Source organism: Chlorocebus sabaeus, chromosome 23 (assembly GCF_047675955.1).
Source record: "Chlorocebus sabaeus isolate Y175 chromosome 23, mChlSab1.0.hap1, whole genome shotgun sequence".
In the NCBI taxonomy this organism is placed as follows: Eukaryota; Metazoa; Chordata; class Mammalia; order Primates; family Cercopithecidae; genus Chlorocebus; species Chlorocebus sabaeus.
The window spans coordinates 6,569,331-6,592,131 of NC_132926.1; the positions used below are offsets into that span (position 1 = coordinate 6,569,331).

Below are 22,801 nucleotides of genomic sequence, written 5' to 3' on the forward strand. Positions count from 1 at the left end.
CGGGGGCGACTCCCTCCTCCTGGGCGAAGCGTGCTCCGGCGGGCTTCGGGTTAAGCACAGCCAGAAGTAGCTTAGATCGACGTCCCCCACCCCCGCGAGCTCAAAGTTGTTCTCTGGGTTCAGACTTGAGTCTCCGCCGCAGCCAGGGCGGTCCTGGCTCCAGGACCCCGGCCATTCGGGCTCTACCCGGAGTCTCCTGCTAGGGCCCACGCCTCCCCTTAGTTCGCAGCCAGCCGCCTGCCCGCGGCCCCTCGCAGGGAGCTGTCGTTTCAGCACCATGGAGAGCGCGTCCGGGAGTGTCCCCTCTACCGCCTCTCAGTCCCCATCCGGCGCCCAGGCAGCCTTGGGGAGCTGTCCCCCCGAAAGCTGTGGTCCCCAGATTCCCGAGTTGCCCCAAGGCCTCGAGGCGAGAACCGGGACCCTGTTGCCCACAGCCCGGCTCCGCCCTCCCGGCCCTCGGCCAGCACCGACCTGGCGGTCCCTGCAACCGTCTGAGCCACTGCAGGGCTCCGGCCCGACTCCGCGAGGTGGTTCCTTCTGCTATTCCAGCTCCCGCCGCCGCGTGCAACTCCGCCAGGCGAGCTGGGGCCGCGGCTTCTGCCGCGGGCGGCTGCCGAAGGCGCCCTCCAATCACGCCCCTCAGCCGGGCCCTGACGTTCTACCGCTCCCCTTCCAGATGGGAAATTCAAATCTCTCTCTCTCTCTCTCTCTCTCTCTCTCCCCCCCCTTGTCTCTCTCTCCTCTCTCTCTCCCCTGTCTCTCTCTCCTCTCTCTCTCTCTCCCTTCCTCCCTCCCCCGTCGTCCCTTCCTTCTCTCCCTCTCTCCCTCCCTCCCGTCTCCTTCTCCCTCCATTCCTCCCCCTCTTTTCTCGCTCCCCTCCCCTCTCTCCTCCACCTTACACTGTTCTCCTCCCCCTCGCAGACGCCCCTGCCGTCTCCCTGCAGCCAGACATCCTGGCCACAGCTCTAGGCCCACAAGCTTTCTGCTCCTGAGGAGTGGTGGGGGCAGGGGGTGGAGGAAGGGCTCTTTAAAGCAAAGCTCAAAGTTCGCCTCCTTGGGAAAGCCCTCCTTGGTTTCTCCAGGCAGAGTGGTCGCACCTCTTGGGGTTCCTGTGACTCCGAGACAAGCCCTTGCCTCAGCGACTCCCATTCCACCTGTTAGCTTGCCTCTTGCCTGTGAGCAGCTCCAGGACTGGACCTTGGCCGGATCATCTTTACAGCCCCTCCCCCCAGCACAGTGCCCAGCCACAGGAGCACTCAGGAAACACTGATGGAGCGTGTGGGCAAGACCCTCGCAGTGGGTCAGCACCCAGTGAGAGAAGACTGATGCAAAACTGCAGTGGACCTTAGGCAAGCCACTCACCAATCCCTTTGAGATCTGATATCCTGTGAAGAATAAGGACTCCTCTGGCAAAATTTATTCGAGAAGGCCATTTCTTTTCCTCCTATGCCCAAGAAAGTAAAAGGACTTCCAAGAGGCAGGACAACATCTGCTACCATCCCCAGCCTTTTCTCTTCCCCTGGCACTCATTTTTTTTGTTTTATTACTCTCTCTTAATGAGCCTCTTTATTCTGCCTGCCATCTTTCGGCTCCCAATTGCTCCCTTTAATCAGGCCCGATGTGTAGGAAAATGGTTTCAGAGAGGAGGGGCCTTGCACAGGGCCTTTGAAAGATCTGCAGGAGTTTCTACATCCGTCAGGGTATGTCAGAGTGGAGATGGCTTCTCCTTCTAAGGGGATGTCCTCCTTCCAAGGAAGGGGCAACAAGAGTTGCAGAAATGTGATTTTGTTCCAATAAGGGGGAGCTTATCCCTTCACACACGATCACAGCCAAGGCCTTAAAGCAGGAGACCCCCCCCAACAAGTCAGAGGCCACTGGTGAACCTGGTGAACTGGTGAACCTGGCCACTGGTGAACGAGAGGCCTTGTCACCTGGAGAATCACTTTCTGAAGCCTATGTCTGTTCTCCCCTTACAGGCTTGGGTAAGGAAGGCCCCTCCTTTAGGGCTGAGTTCCATGTTTAGCACTGTGTTGGGCCGTCAGCATAGAATGCTTATTCTTTATTTTTCTTCCATTTCCTAGGGCAGATACTAAGAGGGGGATGGCAGTGGAAGGGACGCTCTTTGATTAGAGTGACTTAGACTTTCCACTAATGCCTGAGGGGAGTTCTAGGCAGGGAGATCTGACATCATGTCATTTCGAGTGCACAGTCCTCCTTATCCCCTCTTTCTTCATGTGCTTCAAGAACATGCTTAGTAAATGGGACCTGGCTGCCAGCACTCTGGTTACAACTGAGCTTTTTCCACAACTGGTATTGCTTTTGACATGGACACAACTGAACTGGGTTACAAATCCAGTTGAGGTTTAGGGAAAATACTGAGCTCAGTTCTGGACACCACACTTTAAGATGGACTTTGACAAACTTGAGTATGTCAGGCTCGAGAAGGGGCTAGTCTGGTGGTGGGCACCTGGAAAACAGGTCAAATGAGGGCAGGTTGAAGGATTTGAGGATCTTTCACCTGGAAGAAAGAACATCGAGGGGGCATTAACCCTTGAAGGGCTGGCAATTCTTGCTTAATTTATAATTCCCCCGCTTAGTAACGTGCCTGGCAAAGTAGGTGCTAAGGAAGTGCTTGAATGGATGAATAACTGTTGCAGGGGAAGAGTAGTACTATTGCTTTTTCTATTGCTGGCGATAGAATTAGGGCAATGGGGGAAAGGTAAAGGAAGCAGGCAGAAGCTCTGAGAGGAAGAACCTGCTCTCCAGAGGAGCTGTCCAGCTACAGCATGGACTGCCGCATGTGGGGTTATGGGTTCTCTACATCTGGAAGATGGCACGTGGGTGGGAGGCTGGACCAGCTGATGGCTAAAGCCCCCTTTGAGCCCAAGCATCTCTGAGTCTATAAAAAACTGCCTAAGCTGACATGAACTGTGTCTCACTGCAGAAAATCTTACTGATAAATAGGAAGACAGCTCAGTCACATTTTGGTGACTTCATTTTATTGAGCAATAAGGGGTAAATCATGACACTTTAGCCATTAAAGAAAGGTGATGAAGAGATGAGTACCTGCTCCCTATTCAGTGTTACCAGCCTTGACATGCTTCCCAAATGACCTACTATTATTGAAAAAGTTGCTGAATATCATAAGCATTTCCTAATAATTAAAATACTACTACTAATAGTGAATATTTGAGCTTTCATTATGTCTCAGGTGTTAACTTTGGTGCTTTATAGGATTTACATGTTCTCATTTAATTTACACAAGCACTTATGTTCAAGATGGGAAAGTTGAGGCCCAGGGAGATAAAATGAATCTTTGGCACAGCTAGCATTCCAGACCAGGCTTGCCTGACACTGAGTTCTGTGGTCCTTCCAGCACGTGGGGCTGCCTCTCTCCTGACACATCCCACAGCCTATGGAAATGTAACTTTTGCTCTGCAGATATTTTTTTACATTGGCATTTATAGTCTTCCCTGTTCTCCAGTTTCTCACTGAAAGAAAAAAAAAAAAACTGCCAGGAAATCACACCCAGATCAGGGTCCTCATGTCATGTGGGTTGCCAGCATTTCCTTCATCTCCTGCATCTCTAATCCAGCGGGAGTGCAAACAGGTCCAGCCGCAGGTTCTTGCCGAGCCTGCTCTGTAGACAGCTTCTAAGAGTCACCTGGTAAAATATAGATGTGGCTCTGCTTTAGGTGACTTATCCTGGCTGGAGCTGAATTTCCACTTTTATTTATGAGCCCTGGGGGCAGGAGGAGGGGCTCAGATTTGAACAGATTTGTAAGATGTTATGTATATGCCTTGAATGTTCAGTAGGAAGCCAATCAAGGGAGCTAATGTTAGTACTTTGTGTGAGGATCGAGGAACAATGTGTGAGGAATGACAACTGTCACAGACCATAAATGTGGTGATCAGTGAGAGAGCTTGCATAAGGCTCCCGTCCAAAGGTCAGCCCATTTCTTCCCTGCAATTGCCTCAGCCCAGAGGGCATCCTGGATGCCATGTGGGAAGTGAGGGGGTGTCTAGGAAATGCCAGGCACCAGCTCTGATCTGGAGCTCGCTGGCTGGTTCTGAGCTTGCTGGGAGTTACGTTGGTGGGTGCAGGGAGACATTCAAATGCTCCAGACACTGGCTTCACATCCTGTCATTCTAGTGTGAGCCTGGAGGGGCAGAGTTGGTCTTGGTTTGGGAGGTTGGCCATGTGCCCGAGGAAACAGAACTGCGAGGCTGGTACACAGAGAAGGGCTCTAGGCCACCTTGCTCATCTGATGAGTGCCTTCCCTCTTGTCACTGACAATGGTTGGGTGCCATCAGTGTGAGGGTCCCAGTGTACCTCCTTCAACATGGAATGGCATGGTGTGAAGGCAAACCCATAAGTGTGCAATGGTGTATTTGAGTGCCCAGCAGTGTGGGACTGTGCAGGTGGGAGAGTGGTAGCACTCATGTGCAGTGACACAGGCACTGTGTGTCATCATTAATGTGTGGCAGGGCAGGCGTGGGTCTGTGACTCTCAGTGTGTGGTGGTGTTTCCCTCCCGATGGGATGTGACTCCTGTGTCAGTGTGTTGTTGGTGTGTGATGGTATAGACCTACGCGGAGTGTTGTTAGGGTAGAATAAGTCAATGGCATTGTTTGGGCATTTGGCTGTAAGGCAAGAGTACTACCTAGAGCTGTGCAGGTTGTGTACTGCACAACCACAGAGGGCACCATTTACACAGACTGTGCCAGACACAAAGGCTCTGGGGACGTGTCACCATTTCTGTATATGGGTGTATGTCTAAGTGTTGCTGTCAACCAGGAATGCTCCAGGTGATAGGATGTTACCATCAGTATGAAATGGTGTAGTCCTGTGTAACCATCAGTGGTAAGGTTGCAGATATGAGTGTCCTACAGTGGGCTGGAACATGTATCACTGCGATTGTGTAGGGCAGTAAGGGTGTGTGTGTACAGCCAGGAGTGTGTCATTACCACTGGGCAGGTATGCAGGCAAAATGCATCACAGATAGTGCCTGACCCCTCCTTGTCTATTCTGCCCCCGCCAGAGACACCCTCATTAATTCAACTTGCTGGCTCCTATCCCACCTGGGAAACTGCAGAAGCCCCAGCACCCTTCATTCTTATTTTATTTTTTTTAGATACAGAGTCTTGTTCTGTTGCCCAGGCTGGAGTGCAGTGGTACAATCATAGCTCACTGCAGCCCTGAAGTCCTGAGCTCAAGTGATCCATCTCAGCCTCTTGAGTAGCTGGGACTACATGGGTGCACCACCAAGCCTGCTGATTTTTATTTTTTATTTTCTATGGAGACAAGGTCTCACTATGTTGCCCAGGCTAGTCTTGAACTCCTGGCCTCAAGCAATCTTGTCTTAGCCTCCCAAAGCTCTGGGATTGCAGGCAGGAGCCATGGTACCTGGATTCATTCTTCACTTTTCTCAGAAAGAGGGTACCAGGATCAACACATGAACTCTGACTCATTGGTGGTGCATGGAGTTCATGTGGAAATTCCCTGGGTGAGCCCCTCCCTATCCCAAAGCCCGGCCCCTAACTCAGAGCCTCTCTCCCAGCCCAGCATCTGCCCAGCAGCTCCTCAGAGGTCCTCTGCCAGCCTTCATCCCGTCTCACCCTCCCAGATTCAGGCACCCATTAGCATGTCAAAGCAGTTGTCTCCCAGCCCACACTGTACCCCTGGATATGCGCACATGGTTAGCTCCCCTCATCCTGTGCTTTCCTGAAACCTTGCATTTTCATGTCTGTACACCAGTCTGCAGTCTCCTTGCCCCCATCCTATCAAAGGAAGAATATTTTGGTAATAAATCTTTCCTCTCTTGCCTCTGGTTCTTTTTCCAGCTCTCATTTATGACTTCTGTCTCCTCTCCTCACACTCTTTGAGATGTGTTTGGACATCCCTGTGCATCAAGAACTCTTCTCTGATGGCCTGTCCCTAGAGCCAGCCAATGACCCCAGACAAGCATCCTCGTTTCTGAGTCTCAGCTCTGGATGTGCCCAGGCACAATCAGTGGAGCATCAGAGTTTGCTTTCCCTGCTCTCGGGAGGGTCCCCTTCCTGAGTGTCTGTCCACCCTCAGGATGCTTGGTCCCTTTTCCTCTCCACCTGCAAAACCCATGCTCAGAAAGACAGTTTTTACATGTTAGAATCTTCTTAGCCACAGGGAAATAGAATAACAGAGTTGCAGGATACCAGAATCATGCAAAATACCATTTTAGAATCACATTTAGAATCACAGAATTATAGGCTCCCTACAACACTATATGTCAAAGAGTAGCCCACTCCTACTCAGAACCACTGGAGTGGGGGACTTGTTAAAAAATTGCAGATTATTGTGCTTCATCCCACATGGCGCAAACCAAAATCTCTGACACAGAAGCCCAGGAATTTGCATCTTTTGCCCAGCTCCGCAAGTGTTTCTGACACATCGACTGGTTGAAAAACCCTTGCCCTGGGTCAATAGAGTCAGAGAATCATAAGATCCTGGACCCTCATCTTACAGAAAAACTGGATCATGGAACCACAGAATATTTTAGGATTCATGGAAGCTTCAAATCAACCAATTATACACATTCACTCACAACTTTAGAATCTTAAATTCTAAGAATCTCAGTGTCAAGAATTGTGAAGTTGGAAGTGACCCTGGAGTGTGATTTTGTTCTCGTTCTAGGAGGAATTTTTAGTTTCCAGCCTTCCTGTTCCTTTTGGAATGGAAAGCTTTTTCCCTTGTCCCTTGAACGACTGCCTCTATGGTGTCGCCTACATTTGTGAAGATAGATGTTCTTTCCATCTTGGTACAGAGGCAGTCGGCAGAACCCCTGCATTATATGGAGTGAGTGAGCTTTCTGGAAATGACTTCTACTTTCCATTTAGAACCAGCACACTCTGGCCCACAAAACAGATCTTGCTTGTTGATAAAAATGAATTCAAAAGGACATTATTCCTGTTTTGTTAAAGCAAGGATATTGGTGGAACATGGACAACAGAGGTTAATAAGCTTATGGGGCCTCTGGTTGAGGAAATGAAAGAGAGAGAGAGTGCCGAGGGGCAGTGGAATGCTACTGGAGATTAATAGACGAGTGTGTGTATGTGTGTGTGTGTGTGTGTGTGCATGCGTGTGCGTATGTGGTTGGGGGAGGGTTGGATGAAGGGAGGCAATAAGACATACATTAAAAAAATCAGTGATGAAAAGATAACTTTCTGGTCATCTAACCCAGTGTCCTCAATTTACAGATGGGGAAACAGAGGGTAAGAAAGGGGAAAGGACTTTCTCAAGGTCGCATAACAAGTTAATGAAACTTCTCACTCTAGGTAAGTACTCTTTTTTAGGTATAACTCAGCACCCAGCTCCACATGTCCTAAACACCTCCAGTGTGCCAAGCATTGCTTTAGGGACGTTACGGATGCCAACCCTTTAAGCTGTCTGACAACCCTATGTAGCAGGCATTTCTCACTCACTCATTCTCTTATCTAACATATACAGAGGTCCTGCAGCACCCCAGGAGTTCTCCCAGGCAAAGGTGTACCAGAAGTTTCAGCATTTCTCTCCCCCACTTCGTTCCACAGTGAGAGATGCAAATGCTTCACTGAGAGCTAACACACGGCCCAGTTCACTCTCTCCAGATCCTTTCAGATCCGAGACTCTGTGATTCGAAGCACTCAGAAGCAAGCGGGAGACAGATGCCCGCAAACAGTCAATGACCATACAACATGTTAAGTGCTGTCTTAGTGAAGAGGGAACTCTGACCAGGAGAATCAAACACACACAGCTTGCAAGCCAGATGGAATTGGAGGCTTAAAGCAGGGAAGGGGCAGGGGTGGCTGGCACCCCCTGCTTCTGATGCATGAAAGTTCTGGGGCCATCCAAGTCATCTCAGAGGTTTCATGGTGGTGGAAGCCATGGGCACTGGCCACGTAAAGACAGGGAGTTAAATCTCACTAATCCTCTGCCCCTTCCCGTGTGACCCTAGTGTGTGGCTCTTCCCTGAGACTGTGTCCCCACTGGTGAAATCGGGGAGTGATTTCTACCTCCCAGGGTGGTTGTGTGGCTCTAATCAAACAGTGCTTAGGAAACAGTAGCATAGCCTCAGCAAGTATTAATTCCCTCTTTCTCTCCAACACCCAGGCAAAGCATAGCATTCTCTTCTGGAGTTCAGGGCAGAGTGACCACTAGACAAAACCTCCTTTTATGGTCTGCTTGGTCAAAGAACTCCGCCTCATCATCTCCTGCATGTATTTAAGTTGGAATGCGAAAGAAACGAATTTAAAGCTTAGAGGAAAATGGGGGAGATGGTTCTTCTTTTTACCCCTTTTCTTGGCTCCCTCCCTTCCTCTCCTGCATACAAGGGCCTAGGATATTTGGGTCCCCCAAAATGGGAACTGTGTGAAGAAAGTCCAGAAGGGACTTAGACTTCAGGCCCAAGAAGAGGAGGAATTTTCCACCCACAAATTTAAAAATGGCTGCTCTGGGCCACTCAACCTCCAGTTGTTTCTTCCTGGTAGAAAAACAAAATAAAACAAAACCCCCTTTTATTTGGCAAACAAGCAAAGGATTGGGGAAGTCTTGGGAAGATGAAGCCAGGGAAAAGCTTAAAGGGCAGAAGAGGAAGGGATTTTCAACAACTGAGCCTCTCAGGGGGAAAGGTGATTCATAATCTTTATCTGATTTAATCCCCAGGCCCTCGCCTCCGTTACCTTAAATATCATTACCTCCGCTTTATATTCAGAGAGGGATATTCAGACTCAGAGAGGTTAAGCCCTTGTTCAGGGTAACACAGCCAGGAAGCAGGAGCAAAGCGTCTGAACCTGGTGTGTCTCTCCAGGTGGCCACATTTCCTGAGGGAGATTGGGGGGTTTCTAGAAGCCGAGCCTGGGTCTGCAGCTTCGAGGCAACTAGTTCCAGAGTTTGGGTGATCCTGCTAGGGCACCCTATATGGAGACCTCGCCACGGGCTGGTCCTTGTTGGGGCTGGGTGTTCTAGGTCTCAAGGTGACCAAAAGTGATGGAGCTGTAGGTCAGGGCTCAGAGCTGTGCCCTAAGGGCTTACATAAGAAATTCTCTCTGGGGCAGGCCTTTGCTCACTTCCAATCAGCTTGGCTCAGCCCTGTTCTCACCAGCAGCCTTGGACCATGGCTCCTGCCTCTGCTCTTGTCTTCTTCTTTACTTTCTAACTGGCTTCCAGATCTGTAGGAGAATCAGAGTTTTCTAAAACACAGATCTGACTGCATCACTCCTCTCCTTAAAACACGCCGTGGTCATAGTCTTTTGGCCAACTCCTCCCTCGTGTGGCGTCGGCTTCGGAGGAGCCCACCTGTGTATTTCATCTGGACCCATGCGTGGTGGATCACATGACCTGGGCTGGACTGATGAGCACATCTGGTCCCCCCGGCCCCAGAGACCAGCTGAGGGTACATGAGCACAGAGGGCCAGAGAGACTCCAATCTGGGTTTTCTACTTTGGCCTCTTCCCTTTTTTTCTTGTTTAAAGCCACTTTAAGGATCCAAAAGGATCCTAACTAAAACAAAATCCTTTAATGTCTTCCCATTGCCTTCAGGATAAAGTCCAAGCCCTTTAAACTGGCCTTGAAGGCCCTTGGTGATCAGACTCTGACTGCTTTCTGCAGTCTCATAGTAGCCACTTGTGCCCCATCAACACCAAATGATTTACAGTTCTTGGACACGCCACAACCTCAACCATGCTTCTGAGCTTTTGCCCGTGCTGTTTGCTCTGGGTAGAATGCCTTTGTCTACTCTGTGTGCTTGACAAACCTTTGCTTTGACCATTACGGCACAGCTAGAGCATTAAAAAAAAAAATCTAACTTGGGAAACAGGATGGAACCAGGGTTTCTTTCATGCACCCAGGTGGACCCCTTCATTGTGGCACTAAGCTTTATACTTAAGGTTGCTTTCTTGGCTGACTTCCCTACTGGATTGTGAGCCCTTGGAGGATGGGACTCACTGAAGAGGAGGGAGTCCTTTACTTAGCAAACACATACTGAGCATCTACTGTATGCCGGGGCTCTTCTTGTTGCTGGGGATACACGGTGAGAAAATACACAAATTTCTGTGTCTTCTAGTAGGAGACGTGGACACTGCTTGAGTAAACACACCCAGGGGCAGGGCGCTTTCAGCAGGTGCTGGGCTATGATAGAATAAGACAGGGGCATGCCGGCTATATGTCTCTGGGCTCAGAGCCCAGAGAAGGACCATCCCCAAAATAAGCCCTCAGGAAGTGGCTGTTTAATGAATGATTAAGGAACATCCCCAGACACCCAGGTGGCCCTCTGCCTTCCTTTATGACTGTTACTCAGGACTCTACCAAAACCTCTTGTTAGTGACTGACTTGGTCCCAGTTTCCAGCCTACATCCCCTCTTGAGGGGCTCACAGTTACATAAATGACATTGGGGTGTGTCTGTGCAACACTCGCCTTTCCTGGTGGGAGCTGAACAAAGCAACATTCTCTTTGACTTCACAAGGCCACTCTGTCCCCACCTGGGTCCAGTGTCTGGAAGCCGCCGTGCTCCCATGCCTGACTTTAATCAGTGCTCTCCCCGCCTCCAGCTTTCTAGCCTTCCCTCTGCCATCTCCCTTCTAGGCCTGTTGCCAGCCCTTTGATCCTCTCTGTGACTCTCCACTGGGCCTTTGTCTGGATCCATTAAGGCGGTGAAGCGTCACCCTGCTTGGGTCACTCCTGTGCTCAAAGGCCTTCGATGACTCACCATTACCTGCAGCATCAAGTCCAAACCCACTAGGGCCCCTCTTCATCTGACTTCTGCTTCCTTTGTCAACCTGTTTACCTCAACTCTTCTCCCACACAGCGCTCCCTGCTGCAGAGCCCTCCACACCTCTGGGGTGCCCTTTTTCCCCTATCTTTGATTGTCTCCTGCTGCTGGATCCTAAGCTGCTTGAGGACAAGGGCATGCCTTGCTCATCCCTGAATCCTCAACATCAAGCCCAAGGCTTTTTTGATTGTGGATGGTCAGTGAATATTTCCAGAGGTAGAACACATGCCTGGCATTGCCCCACCTGCTTGGGGTTGAAATAACTTGCCTTGGCCCACGGTCTTTGAGGTCCCATCTCAGGGGCAGGATTTGCAGACTGAGGCCACTTTCTGAACCACAGAGCATAATAATAGCTGTTTAAATCTTGCAGTTGCCCCTTCTGAAGTTTTTTTTTTTTTTTTGTATTTCTTACCCACACATATAACCCCATGGTTTCCTTCCGTGCTCTCACCCTATCACTATGACATTTTGTCATTGGGATGTTTCTGGTGTAATTTGCTGTGGTGATAATACATTTTTGACCTGCTGGTGTTGCCTGGAGTTCTTCTATTCTCCACCCTCAGTCTTTGTGATTTGGGTGGGGCTGACTCTATGTCCTACTGCCATGGGTGGGCATTAGATCCATAGCCAGCTAATTAGAGTGCTGGGTAGCCACCTGGCCATGGTGATTGGCTCTAGGATGGCAAGTGACACAAGCTAAGCCAATGAGAGTCAGCCCTGGGACTTTAGCTGGAACCAATGGGAAAGAGACTTCCTTCCTTCCTTCCTTCCTTCCTTCCTTCCTTCCTTCCTTCCTTCCTTCCTGTCTCTCTCTTTCTTCCCCCCTTCTTTCTCTCTCTCTCTTTCTTTTCTTTCTTTCTTTCTCTCTCTGTCTCTTTCTTTCTCTCTCTCTCTGTCTCTTTCTTTCTTTCTTTCTTTCTCTCTCACTTTCTCTCTCTCTCTCTTTCTTTCTTTCTTTCTTTCTTTCTTTCTTTCTTTTCTCTCTTTCTCTCTTGACAGAAGCTGGAGAGCAATTGCACAATCATGGCTCACTGCCACCTCAGCCTCCTGGGCTCAAGAGATCCTCTGCTTCAGCATCCCCAGTAGCTGGGGCTACAGGCTGGTCTTGAACTCCTGGGCTCAAGTGATCCTCCTACCTTGGCCTCCCAATGTGCTGTGATTACAGGCATGAGCCACAGTGCCTGACCAAAAGGAGCCTCCATGTATGGAATTAGCAGGGCTGGCAGAATGTGGGACTGAGCAACTGGTGACTGGTTTGCCACCACCTGGGGAGGGCCTGCCCGAGGGTGATGCCAATGCAGAGAAGCACACAGCTGAGAGAAGGGCAGGAGGCAAATTCCTGATGACAGTGTTTGACAGGTCCCGATGTGCCTTGAAGCTTCCTCTGCTCATGCACTTTTCAGTTATGTAAGCCAATAAATGCTGCCTTTTTCCTTCAGTTGCTCTGAATTAGGTTTCTGTCTTGGCCACCTGGAAGGGACCTGCTGGAATCTGTAACTTTGGAGCTGTGTGTCCCCTCCTTAAGAAAACTTCTTATCAGGCAGGTCCCAATCCCGGGAAGCCCTACCAGTTAATATTCTCACATTCCAAGAAGAAGCTGATCTTCTTTTGTCTCTAAGCTACATCTTGACCTACTACAAGCTGGCCCCCATGGTCACGTTGACTGAAAGGGAGGGAACTCACAACGGTGGTGCTTGCTCAAAGATTTGCCAAAGTCCAAACATTCATATCCACAGATCCCAGTTCATATCTCCACACTTCCTCAAAGATGCACATATTTTAGGCCAACAAATTTGCAATTTCACCCTTGAGTGGCATCGGCATTCTTGGGTGGGTGCCATCTGTTCCTGGCAATTTGTCTGCATCTAGTTTGTCAACTGGAGTTGGAACATTTGCCTGCAGGAGCAGTGCCTTTGGTGCCCTCACTTCCAAGAGACCATTTTGGAGCAGGGATTTCCCTGAGGTCCTCCTCAGTTGGGACTGGGGCTGAGGCTTCCTCAGATCTTCTGGATATCTCTTTTTCATCTCAGAGCTGTGATCATCAAGCATCTTGACAGTTCTTTATCTGGCCTCTTTCCATCTGATGCATTTGAAAGTCCTCTGACTCTTGGTCCCACAGGCCTTCCCAAGGTGACTTTCAGGGTGTTTTTAGACTGCATAATTTCAATGCCTCTCTGCCCTAGCTACGCCTCCTGATTCCAAGTCATCAAGTTTTAAATGTTTTCCCAAAGATGCTTTTTTCTTTGCAATAGGCTCTCAGATGTGTCTCCTTAGCTTGTTGTTTTTGCTTTGTTTTGTTTTGGTTCCCACTGTGATGGTCAGACCATGCCAGGCTATAATTGGAGGAGGGACACTGTGTACTCGGTTGGTGAGGCTCATGGAGCCTCCATCATCTTATGATGCCATCAGAACATGTGGCTTCTGTGGTAGCAAGAGGGAGCTATGTGTTATCAAGGTTTTCATGCTGGAAAGTGATCCTTCAGGCTATCTTGTTTCTTTCTCCAGTTCTGCCCTTTCCCTTCCCCTGCTGCCCTGTGTCCAGGAGGCTGCCCCACATAGACCAATCAACAGGCTCCCTTGGTCTTCGGCTTTCTTGGGTTTTATCAAAGAGGTACTGGCAGGGATTCGAGGCAAGGAAAAGAGCACAATCAGAGTGTCTCTCGGCTGAAGGTGGAGGCTTTTTTGCATTTCGCAGCTTGTGCCTATAACTTCAGAAGTTCCTTCCATGCTTTGGCCTCATCACTGTGTCATTTTGTCACTGGGATGTTTTTGGTGTAATTTATTGTGTACATTTCCTGCTTGTACCCTCTCTAAGCTTGACAACTGCTCCTTCCTTGCGCCTCAGGTTGGAGATGGTAATGGCTCCCCACTGACACTGGTCCCTGGGAGCTGTGCCGTCCTTGTGGGACCTGTTCACCCTGCCCATGCCTTGAGGTAGCTCTCCTCAAATGGGCCTGATGCAGTGGTCCATGCTCCCTGCCAGGATCTTCGTGGATTCACCGATAGCCATTTTCTGCTCACCATTCGTTGGCCAGGCCTAGTGCCTTGGGCCTGCCAGCTGCGAGGGGCTGGGAAGGGTGGAGTCGCCTGTGTTCAGAAGAGGGGTAAGCAGGTATGGGTGTGCTCTGGTCATCTCTACCACAGGCACCAGCTCACGACTCCCAGTCCTCAGTATTGAGCACTTTGGGGCTCCAGGAGGGTCTCTCCAAAGGCGTTCTCTCACCTCCTATTATGTACTGTTCTTCAGAGCTCTTTCCCCCCGGGGAATGGCAGGAAGGGGCATTGGGGTTGTATCCAGACTTTGCCAGGCCCTCACTGTGTGACTTTGGGCAAGTCAGCTTTCCTCTCTGAGCCTAAGTTTCCTCATTTGCAACGTGGGATATTGACACTTTCCTTGCAGGCACATTGCTGGGCTGAGACAGTGTATGCACAAGCCCTGGCGCTGGGAGGCACACAGCTACCAGCAGCTGGAATCGACCATCATGCCCATGTCTGGCAGAAACCAGCACCTTCGTGCTCACTTAACCCTGCTCCCTGAGCAACTGCTGTGGGCCAGCTATGTCTCCGAGCTGGAATACAGGGAGAATAAGGCAGAGGAAGGCCCTGCCTAATGGGGTGTTTCTGGTGGGAGTGGACAGGCAATTAACAGATACAATGGCTCCCAACTTACAATGGCTCAACTTGTGATTTTTTTTGAGTTTATAGTGGTGTGACAGCAATACACATTCAGTAGAATCCATATCTCAGGTACCCTTACAACCACTCTGTTTTCCACTTTCAGTACAACATTCAATAAATTACATGATATATCCAGCGCTTTATTATAAAGTAGCTTTGTGGTAGTTGACTTTGCACAACTAGGCTAATGTGTCTGAGCATGTTTAAGGTAGACTAGGTTCAGCTGTGATGCTCAGTAGGTTCAGCGTTATTAAATGCATTTTCAACTTACAATATTTTCATCTTACGATGGGTTTATTGGGACATAAACCCACTGTAAGTCAAGGAGTATCTATGAATGGAAAGATAATTCAGAGTGGTGAGTGCACTGCAGAAATAAAGCCAGTTGATATGAGAAAGAAAGACAGAGCAGGGATGTCCCAGTAAGGCTCCTAGAGGTGACATCTGAGCCTGACCTGAAAAATCGGATGAGGCCCATGCTGAAGATCTGGGGCAGAAAGTATGGCCTGAAGGATACTCCCCTGAGCTGGGAGTGAGCTCAGCTTGTTCCCAGGACGGAACCAGCCCAGGTGGCAGGGAATGTAATAGGAACTGAGTCCCAGGTTGTTTGGGACCTCTTCAGCCTTGGTGAGAGGCCTGGATGCTCAGACTGAGATGGGGGCCATTTGGAGGTTTTAAGAAGCAGGTAGAATCCACCATGAGTCCCTAGTTCAGTTCTTCAGTCCCCAGGTCTAAATTCTCTGACTGCGTTTGTCAGCTCAGTTTCCTTAGCAAATTGCCAGTTTTGGAGAACCAAGGTCCACAGTGAAGGATCCAGGCAGGTTCCTTCCTCATTTCTGGGAAAGCCGAGGTCCACAGTCCCTCGGTCAGGCTCGGGTCCTACTGATGAAGACAACAGCCACCCAATCACACCCCAGCTGGTCCTCCCCACCCTCCACCTTCCTGAGAACCCGCTGTGCGCAGGCCGTGCACATTTGCCACGTCCTTTCATCGGCCCGCTCTTGGTGAGAGGTTGCCATCGTCATCTCTGTCTGTAGATGAGGAAACTGAGGACCCAGTCTCTCCCGCTCCCTCCTCACCTCAGGACAGCTCCCTCTCGCATGCCGCAGCCCACACGGCATCCTGTAAATAACTGCATGTTCCCAACACCTCTCCTCCTTCTCCTTGGAAACCTGCTCTGGCTTTCCACTTGGACTGCTGGGTTGTCAGATTCCCTGGCTTGGCTCCGTGCGGAGCGTGGCGGGAGCTCAGATATTGCATTTGAAAGCCTGGGGCTGGGCTCCGGCTCAGCCATTCACTAGCTGGGTGACTGTAGGCAAGTCACTGCACCTCTCTGAGCCTCAGTTTCCTCATCAGAAGTGCAGGGTGCAAAAACTCATGTCTGTAATGGAGATTGGATGAGGACTGTACAGAAGTCTCAGCTGAACGTGAGGCACACAGGTGGGTGCTTAACGAAAATGGGTTTACATGAGCTTTATTTATACGACCTCACTTCAGCCCCACAACCACCTTATGAGGTAAGTACTATTGTTACGCCCATTTTACAGAGCAGGAGAGAGGCAGAGAGTGGTCAGGAAACTTGCCAAGGTCACACAACTAGAAGGTGCTATACCGGGGTTGCATCTAGGCTGTCTGGTCCCAGAATTTGCTTTCTGAACCTCTCTGTCCTTCTGAAACCAAGATGTCTGAATGGGAGATGAGGCTTACTCCATGGCTGGATGCAGGATGAGGTGGCACTGAGGGATTATTCCTCACTGTCCATGGTCACCCTGTGTCTCTGTGTGGTTGCTATGGTAGACGCAGGTTGTCCTATTTTCTCTGGTAGCCTTTCTTCCATATAGGACCTTAATATTCCCTTGGGCAGCCACTCGTTCCCATTCTCTGGCCATGTGGTTTGGATGGAATTGAATCTTCTTTCCCTCAAGCTCTAGAGATTGGCATGGAACCCAGGCCTAGGATTTAGGGATGAACATGTGATCCAAGATGGTCCAGTAAGACTCAATCCTGGGGCTTGTCCTGGAAATATTAGAAAACCTCTCTTTCTGTTGGACTTGCTGAGGTGGGAAAGCCTGAACCTGGAGCCGCAGGGTCACAGTGTGGAAAGAGCCTGCCCCAAAGGAAAGCCACGCCAGAAGAGGCGCTAATAGAGAGAGACTGAACCTCAGTCACATTTTGTGAGCTCCTGGATCAAGCCCTCCTGAAATCCGGGGATCTACCCTTGAATTTTTCAGTTACATAAACAAATACAACTCCTTTGGCCTTAAACCTTTTACATTTGTTTTTCTACCACTTGCATCTAAAATAGGATTGACTGGTAATGTGCTAAGTAGTTCACGTTTGTTATTTCACTTAATCCAGTGGGGTACTTACATTGTGATCATTATGCAGATGAAGGAACTAGGGCTAAGAGAGGTGTGTTATATTGGCCAAGAGGTCACAGCTAGCGCGTGGTAGAGCTGGGATTAGACTCCACACATTTCGACTCTGGACTGAACTTCAACTGCTCTGCCTTACGGTAGAAGCCAGATGTCACCCTTAAATACCATGTGTAACGTCTACTCTCCAGCTCTCATCCAGCTGCTCTCCCCGCCGACTGTCATGCCCTTTAATCCCCACTTCCTCAGGAAAGAAGCCTTGCTGGCTACACCCTCAGACTAAGCTCTGTTTTCTGGTAGACATTTTATGGCCTAATATAATTTTTCTTCTGAGCTCCACTGAACTTCAATAATTATTTGTTCCGGGCTTATCTCTTCTGCTGGGTGGGAGCCCCTAGGGGCAGAGATGACGTCTGTCTGGCCATAGTTGCAGCCCCGATGCCTTGGCATGGCGCCTGGCCCATGGTGGGCACCTGGTAAATGTTTGTGGAATAAATGGATTGTGTAGTCTTTTCATTCCCACTGTGGCGCTGGATCACGGTACACCTGTTTGACTGCAGAGTTGTATCGCTCTGACACTGTACAATTCGCCCTGGCTCTGCTGTCTCGTAGGCTGCTGTGCTCGTGGGATGTTTATTTATCTTTGTGTACATATTTATGCTTTTCCTTCTTAACAGTGAGCTCTTTGAAGATAGGGCAGTGTCTCTGACCCCGCATCCCTTGAGTAGTGGTAATAACAGTAGTAATAACAATACAAATGGTACGCTGATCATGAGTGCTTACCACCTGCCAGACACAGTTCTAAGGCTTTGACATGCGTTGCTTCCTTTCATCCTTATATCAAACTGTACTACATGTAGCATTATGACCCCATTACACTGAAGGGCAAACTGAGGCTCAGAGAGGTGATGTGGACTCTTTGTGCCTCCCCAGTTTGAGTTTGGATTCTGTGTCATGCAATCAAGAGTCCTTGCTTTCCCAGTGACTTTATGGAGGAAACCTAGGCTGGGATGGAAGGCAGCCAGGGTGGCAGCAAGGCTGGGGTCAGCAGGGAGCTCTAAGATTGATCCAGCAAACGAAGGCTTGGCTGTCCCCGGTCAAAAGGAAAAGAGTTCTCACTGTGGAAGATAAAAGGAGAAAAGAGCTGGTCAAAGGAAGGAGGAGCTGTGAGAAGTGGGGGCCTCAGGACAAGGACACGTGGGTAGGGGCTCAGGGGTGCTGGGGACAGGGCACCAGGGATGCAGCTGGAGAGCCTGGGCTTCTACCTAGCCTCAGCACTCTTTGGCTCTGTGATCTGCAGCAAGGCACGGTGCCTTTCTGAGCCCACTTTGCCAGGCTGATGCCAGGCTTGAGATAACACCTGGGAATTGCTAGCCAGTGCCTGCCATGGAGGAACAGGTACCATGAATGGGGTGCCAGAGGCGAGGGGTGCTGCAAGCTCTTCATCTGCATGAACTCAGGGAGCCTCTCAACAGACCTTGGAAGCTGGCATCGCAACAATCGCCCTCCACAGAGGGGGAAGCTGGGGAGGGAAGCACAGCCGCTCGCTCGAGGCCATCAGTCGTCAGAGGCCGCTGAGATCTGTGCTCTGGCTGTGTGGTTCCAGAACCGCCCTTTCCTACTGCGTCACAAGAAGGGATTGAATTTGGATGTCCATGAGAGAAGGGGCCGGTGCAGACAGTTGCTGACTTTGTACCATCTCCCCTTACGGGTTCAAGTTGCTATTTTCATCATTTACCTGCGGGACACTCTGCCCCTTCTCCCCAGCGTATCTCAGGGCACAGTACACAGACTTTGGCAGCAAGCCTGTGGGAGCCTGTGCTGGAACCGGGGCTCAGAGACAAATCAGACCTGGTGCCCAGCTTGTTCCGCAGGTGAGAGGGTGGGACGGAGGCCTGGAGCTCCAGACAGCCGCTGTGCAACCCCGAAAGACGAGAGGCCAGGCAGTTCTCTGAGGAGGGGCGCTGGGGCCAGTTTCTCAGGGGTCTTGCCAGCTGTTTCCAGGGGCACCGCGTGAGGCTGGTGCCAGGACTGACTCAGAAGTGAGAAGCCAGCGTGTCCCCGGCTTGGCTGGTGGAGTAGCACCTCTGTGGGATTTGCCACATCTCCAAACCACCTGTGCTATTTACTTAACATTTCTCTCATTTCATTCACTTGCAGAAATAAAACCCTTCATCGCATTTATTTAAAAAAGAAGCCTCACATGGGCACTTTAGACCAGAAAACTAGTATCACTTGCTATTAACAGAAGGTAACAATGCACATAAATGCAGTGAAAAGGAAACCTGTGGACTGTCTCACTCAGTGTGAGGCCCTCAGTCTAAGGCTATCCCTCTGGTCATGGACAGGGAGGGAGCTAACATTAGAGAGTGCTGAGGACGTACTGAGACTTCCTCACAGACACAACGGAAGTGTTGAAGGAGAACTGAAAAACCAGAATCAATTCCTCAGTATAGGACTTGCTATCGAGAGTGGTACCCACAGAACCACGTACAGTCACGGAGATGCTGATGCTTCCTTGGGTTTGGAAAACACCTGGAGACACCTTCACCTGCCCGCCCTGCTTTCTCTGGGGTCAGCCTCACTTCCTATCCCACCTAGCTGGTTCTCGGCCTCAGCTCTTCCAGTACCAGGGAGGCAAAAGAGTTTTCTGCTCAGTTGCTGGATGCGGAAGACCCCAGGTTGAACCTGCGTTTCTTGTAGCCAAATGGGAAGAAGACACTTTGTCTCTCTGATCCTCAGTTTCCCTATCCAGAAAAAGGCCACGGCAATCCCCTTTTCCAGGGCTGTTTAGAAGATTAAATGAGATGCAGTGTGTGCATGTATGTACCTTTGCATAGCGCCTGGCACAGAAAGCAAGAACTCCAGCCCTTTGGTGCTGATCATGTCAAACTGAGAAACTGTTTGAAGCCACCTCTGCCGCAGTTCCATTTTCTCTTTTGCAGGCTCTTTCTTTCTCCCAAGACAGTTCAACGGCTATGGGCTCAAATCTTCTCTCCTCCATCCCTCCAGAGGCAGGTCAACTCGCGAAACCTCGGTTTGCTCATTGTTAAAATGGGAATCATAGAATCCTCTCAACAAGTTACTGTTTGGGCAAGAAACAGTAACTGCACCAATGGCTGCCATTGGTGAAGTTTCGTATTCCTGTAAGGACTTATTTTTATTGTTCATAACCACCTGGGGTTGGAAGGCTATCGGAGTGTTCCTGGGGTTGGACTGCCTACCCTCAGGGGAAATTATCTGAGTTTGAGCCCACGCGAAAGACTTCCTGAGTTCCTGACAGGCTGCGCGCTGAGGTTTCTGTCATTGAGGGGAATATTGTGGGCTCCAGCTGGGGCAGCTTCTGTTTTTAGCTGGAATCATTGCTGTTCAGCCCCCTGTGTAGAAAAAAGAAACACGGTGCAGAAATAGCCCGTCCCAGGGGCTGCCCAAGAGAAGGGCTTATTTTGACTCAGGATGCTGCAGAAGCTGTGGCAGCCTTGTCAAAATACATCTGCCTCTTCTCGAGCAGCCCACGGATCCCCACGCTCAAGCCAGGACCAAAGCGTGGCTGCCAGATGCACACATCTGGAACCTAGTCCCTGGGAGCTGAGGACAGCCCCGGCATTGATTCCAGCAATAATCGCCTCCTAAACCCTGGAGGGTCAAAAGCATATATCCTGCGCCAGTGGCACGAAGAAGCCCACCTTGGCCTTGAGACTCATTCATCTTGGTGGCCCCCGTGGCTGGCATAAGGCCTAGTGGGGCCTGCTGTGTGGATGAGGGAGCTTCTGCAGCCATTCCTCTGTGGGCCTTGCAGAGGACCCCGCAGTGGAAGTTATTACACCCATTTCACAGGTGGGAAAACTGAGGTCTGGGCTATGAAGTGATTTCTTGTGGGGGAATCTCCCTCCAGTCACGTGTTTCTTCTCCACACCCTTTTCAGCACCTCAAGCTGCACATGCCTCTGCCTGGGATGCCCTTTCTCCTTGTGTGACTGTTTATGACCCAGAACACACGGTATCTGCTCTGGGCAGTCAGCCCCAGCCTCACTAGGCCTTTGTGCAGGCTTCACTATGGCCCTCATTTCCACGTCAGTGTCCTGACACTTCAACATGGCCCCGGCCGGACCTGGCAGCTGTTCACTCAAGGAATGAATGAATGGTGCTGGTGTGTTTCATTAAGCGGCTCCCCAGCTCAAACCAAAGGGGGCCACCTTTCAACCTGAGGGTACCTTTGAAGAGACAAGAAAGTGGGCTTTGTCTCTTGTATGGTATAGCCACCTGTCCACAGGCTCCTCACACGCAAGATGCCCCGAGCCACACTTGTTCATCTCCCACCAGAACTGTCTCAGGCAGCGGCTCTACCATCTCTGTGGTTCCTCAAGCTCAAATCCCTGGTCTGCTTGGATGCCAAGTCTGGACTACTCACCCCAAGCGACTCTTGTCCCTCTGCCCCTACCACCTCCCTCCTGCCTCTGGTTCCTCGGGCCTTCCCAGCCCCACTGTGCACCACATGCAGCCTCTTAGTTGTGTCTCTGCCTCAGCCTGGCTCCCTCAGCCCCGTCGTCACTCCCACCCTCACCTGGTTCTGACTCCCGCCTCCTCACGCTCAGCTCTGAACACATCGCTCTGCCCCTGCTCAGCAACTCCCCCTTTCTATGGTGGCATATTTCAAAGTGGATCTTGCAGATATTAGTGGGGGTTCTGGGAATGAGGGTGCCCTTGGTCGAATGAGTGGGGATTGCTGGGCTAAATGGAGTCAGACAGACTTCCCCCTGCAGGACTTCTCAGGGCTTTTACTGTGCTCTTGTGGATGATGATTTTCTGAGAGGCGACGCAGTATGTGGCATTTCTAGGACTTATCTGATCATGCACCTTTTGATGTGGAACATCGAGGGGGTGTTCCGAGGAAGGGCTGGTGTGTGGGTCAGAGTCTAGACTAGACCTTGACCTTAGTGGTCAAGATCCTTCCCAGTGCGGCTCTAGTCTGCTCTGGCCAGCCGAGAGGAACCTCTGGAGGCTCCCTGTGCCTGCTGCAGCTTTCCTGCCTCTGTCTCCCGCCCACTCATCCTCCTGCCAGACTTGCGTTTTCCATACATCCAGCCCTTCCTTTTCTTCAAGGCACAGCTCAAATACCAGCCCCTGGCTGGGCCCCTGCATGGGAGACCTCTCACCCCAGGACCCCATATCTGGCTGATGCTAGATCATCCTGAGTGTGACGTTGTTATGGGGAAATCTTTGAATCAACCCTAATCTGCAAAAAAAAAAAAAAAAACCCACAAAAAAACACAAAAAACCGTCACTTGCAAACTCCAGTATTTTGATCAGCATCAACAGCAGGTTCCTCACTCAGGCTGCGCCATTGTACTCATGTGCCTTGGAGCAGTGGCGTGGCCCGCTGCAGAGACCACACGTTCCCAAGGATGACATCTTTGTATGCTATGCGGCCCCTTTGGAGGACAGGGAGCCCCTGATTCAGCGGGAAACAGATGGTACGCAAAACCACACTTCTCATGCTGAGAGTCACACTGTCGTTCCCCTAAAGGGACAGTTCCTTTAGTATTCAAGGAAAGGACTCATGTTTGCTGAGAGCCTACCTGGTGCTTTGTACATGCCATGACCCCAGTGACTGGAGCAAGGCAAGGAAGGTGCTTCCAAGGGAAGATGGAGCCAGGGTCAGGGCCCTGCTGGAGCTCACGCAGCAGGGGAGCTACAACACCGAGAGGCTCAGGTGAGTCCGGCTCCAAAGCCCGGCTTCTCCCATGATGGCCCCAACCAGGCCCTGTGGCAGAGGGCTTCTCTCCAGGAGCCTGTCCTCTTCTCTCCCTGACAAGGCTTCCCACAGCCAGCGTAGTCCCCTCTCCAGCGTGGTAGCAGCCCGGTGCTCAGGGAGAGTCCCTGCTTGTGTGCCATCTCCCCAGCCATGCTGGGAGCCCCTCAAGGTCAAGTCTTTGTGCCTCTAACATCCAGTGTGGGGCTCGGC

The 22,801-nt window shown here is 50.6% G+C and overlaps 1 protein-coding gene and 1 long non-coding RNA gene across 3 annotated transcripts in view; one reads left to right on the top strand and one right to left on the bottom strand.

Annotated features, from left to right (window-relative positions):
• Nucleotides 1-17,954, top strand: part of LOC103245020 (uncharacterized) — a 41,932-nt gene extending 23,978 nt beyond the window's left edge. The window contains exon 4 of the long non-coding RNA XR_012090778.1: nt 7,236-17,954. This is a non-coding gene — a long non-coding RNA (uncharacterized lncRNA). The remainder of the gene's footprint in view (nt 1-7,235) is intronic.
• CPLX2 (complexin 2) overlaps nt 1-22,801 on the bottom strand; it is an 83,943-nt gene that overhangs the window by 8,049 nt on the left and 53,093 nt on the right. The window contains exon 1 of one of the 2 annotated variants that reach the window (XM_008015355.3): nt 472-708. The exons of the other annotated variant lie outside the window; for it this stretch is intronic. The gene's annotated coding sequence lies outside the window, so the exon portion shown is untranslated. Of the gene's footprint in view, nt 1-471; nt 709-22,801 lie in introns of those variants that run through there. 2 annotated transcript variants of the gene reach the window in all.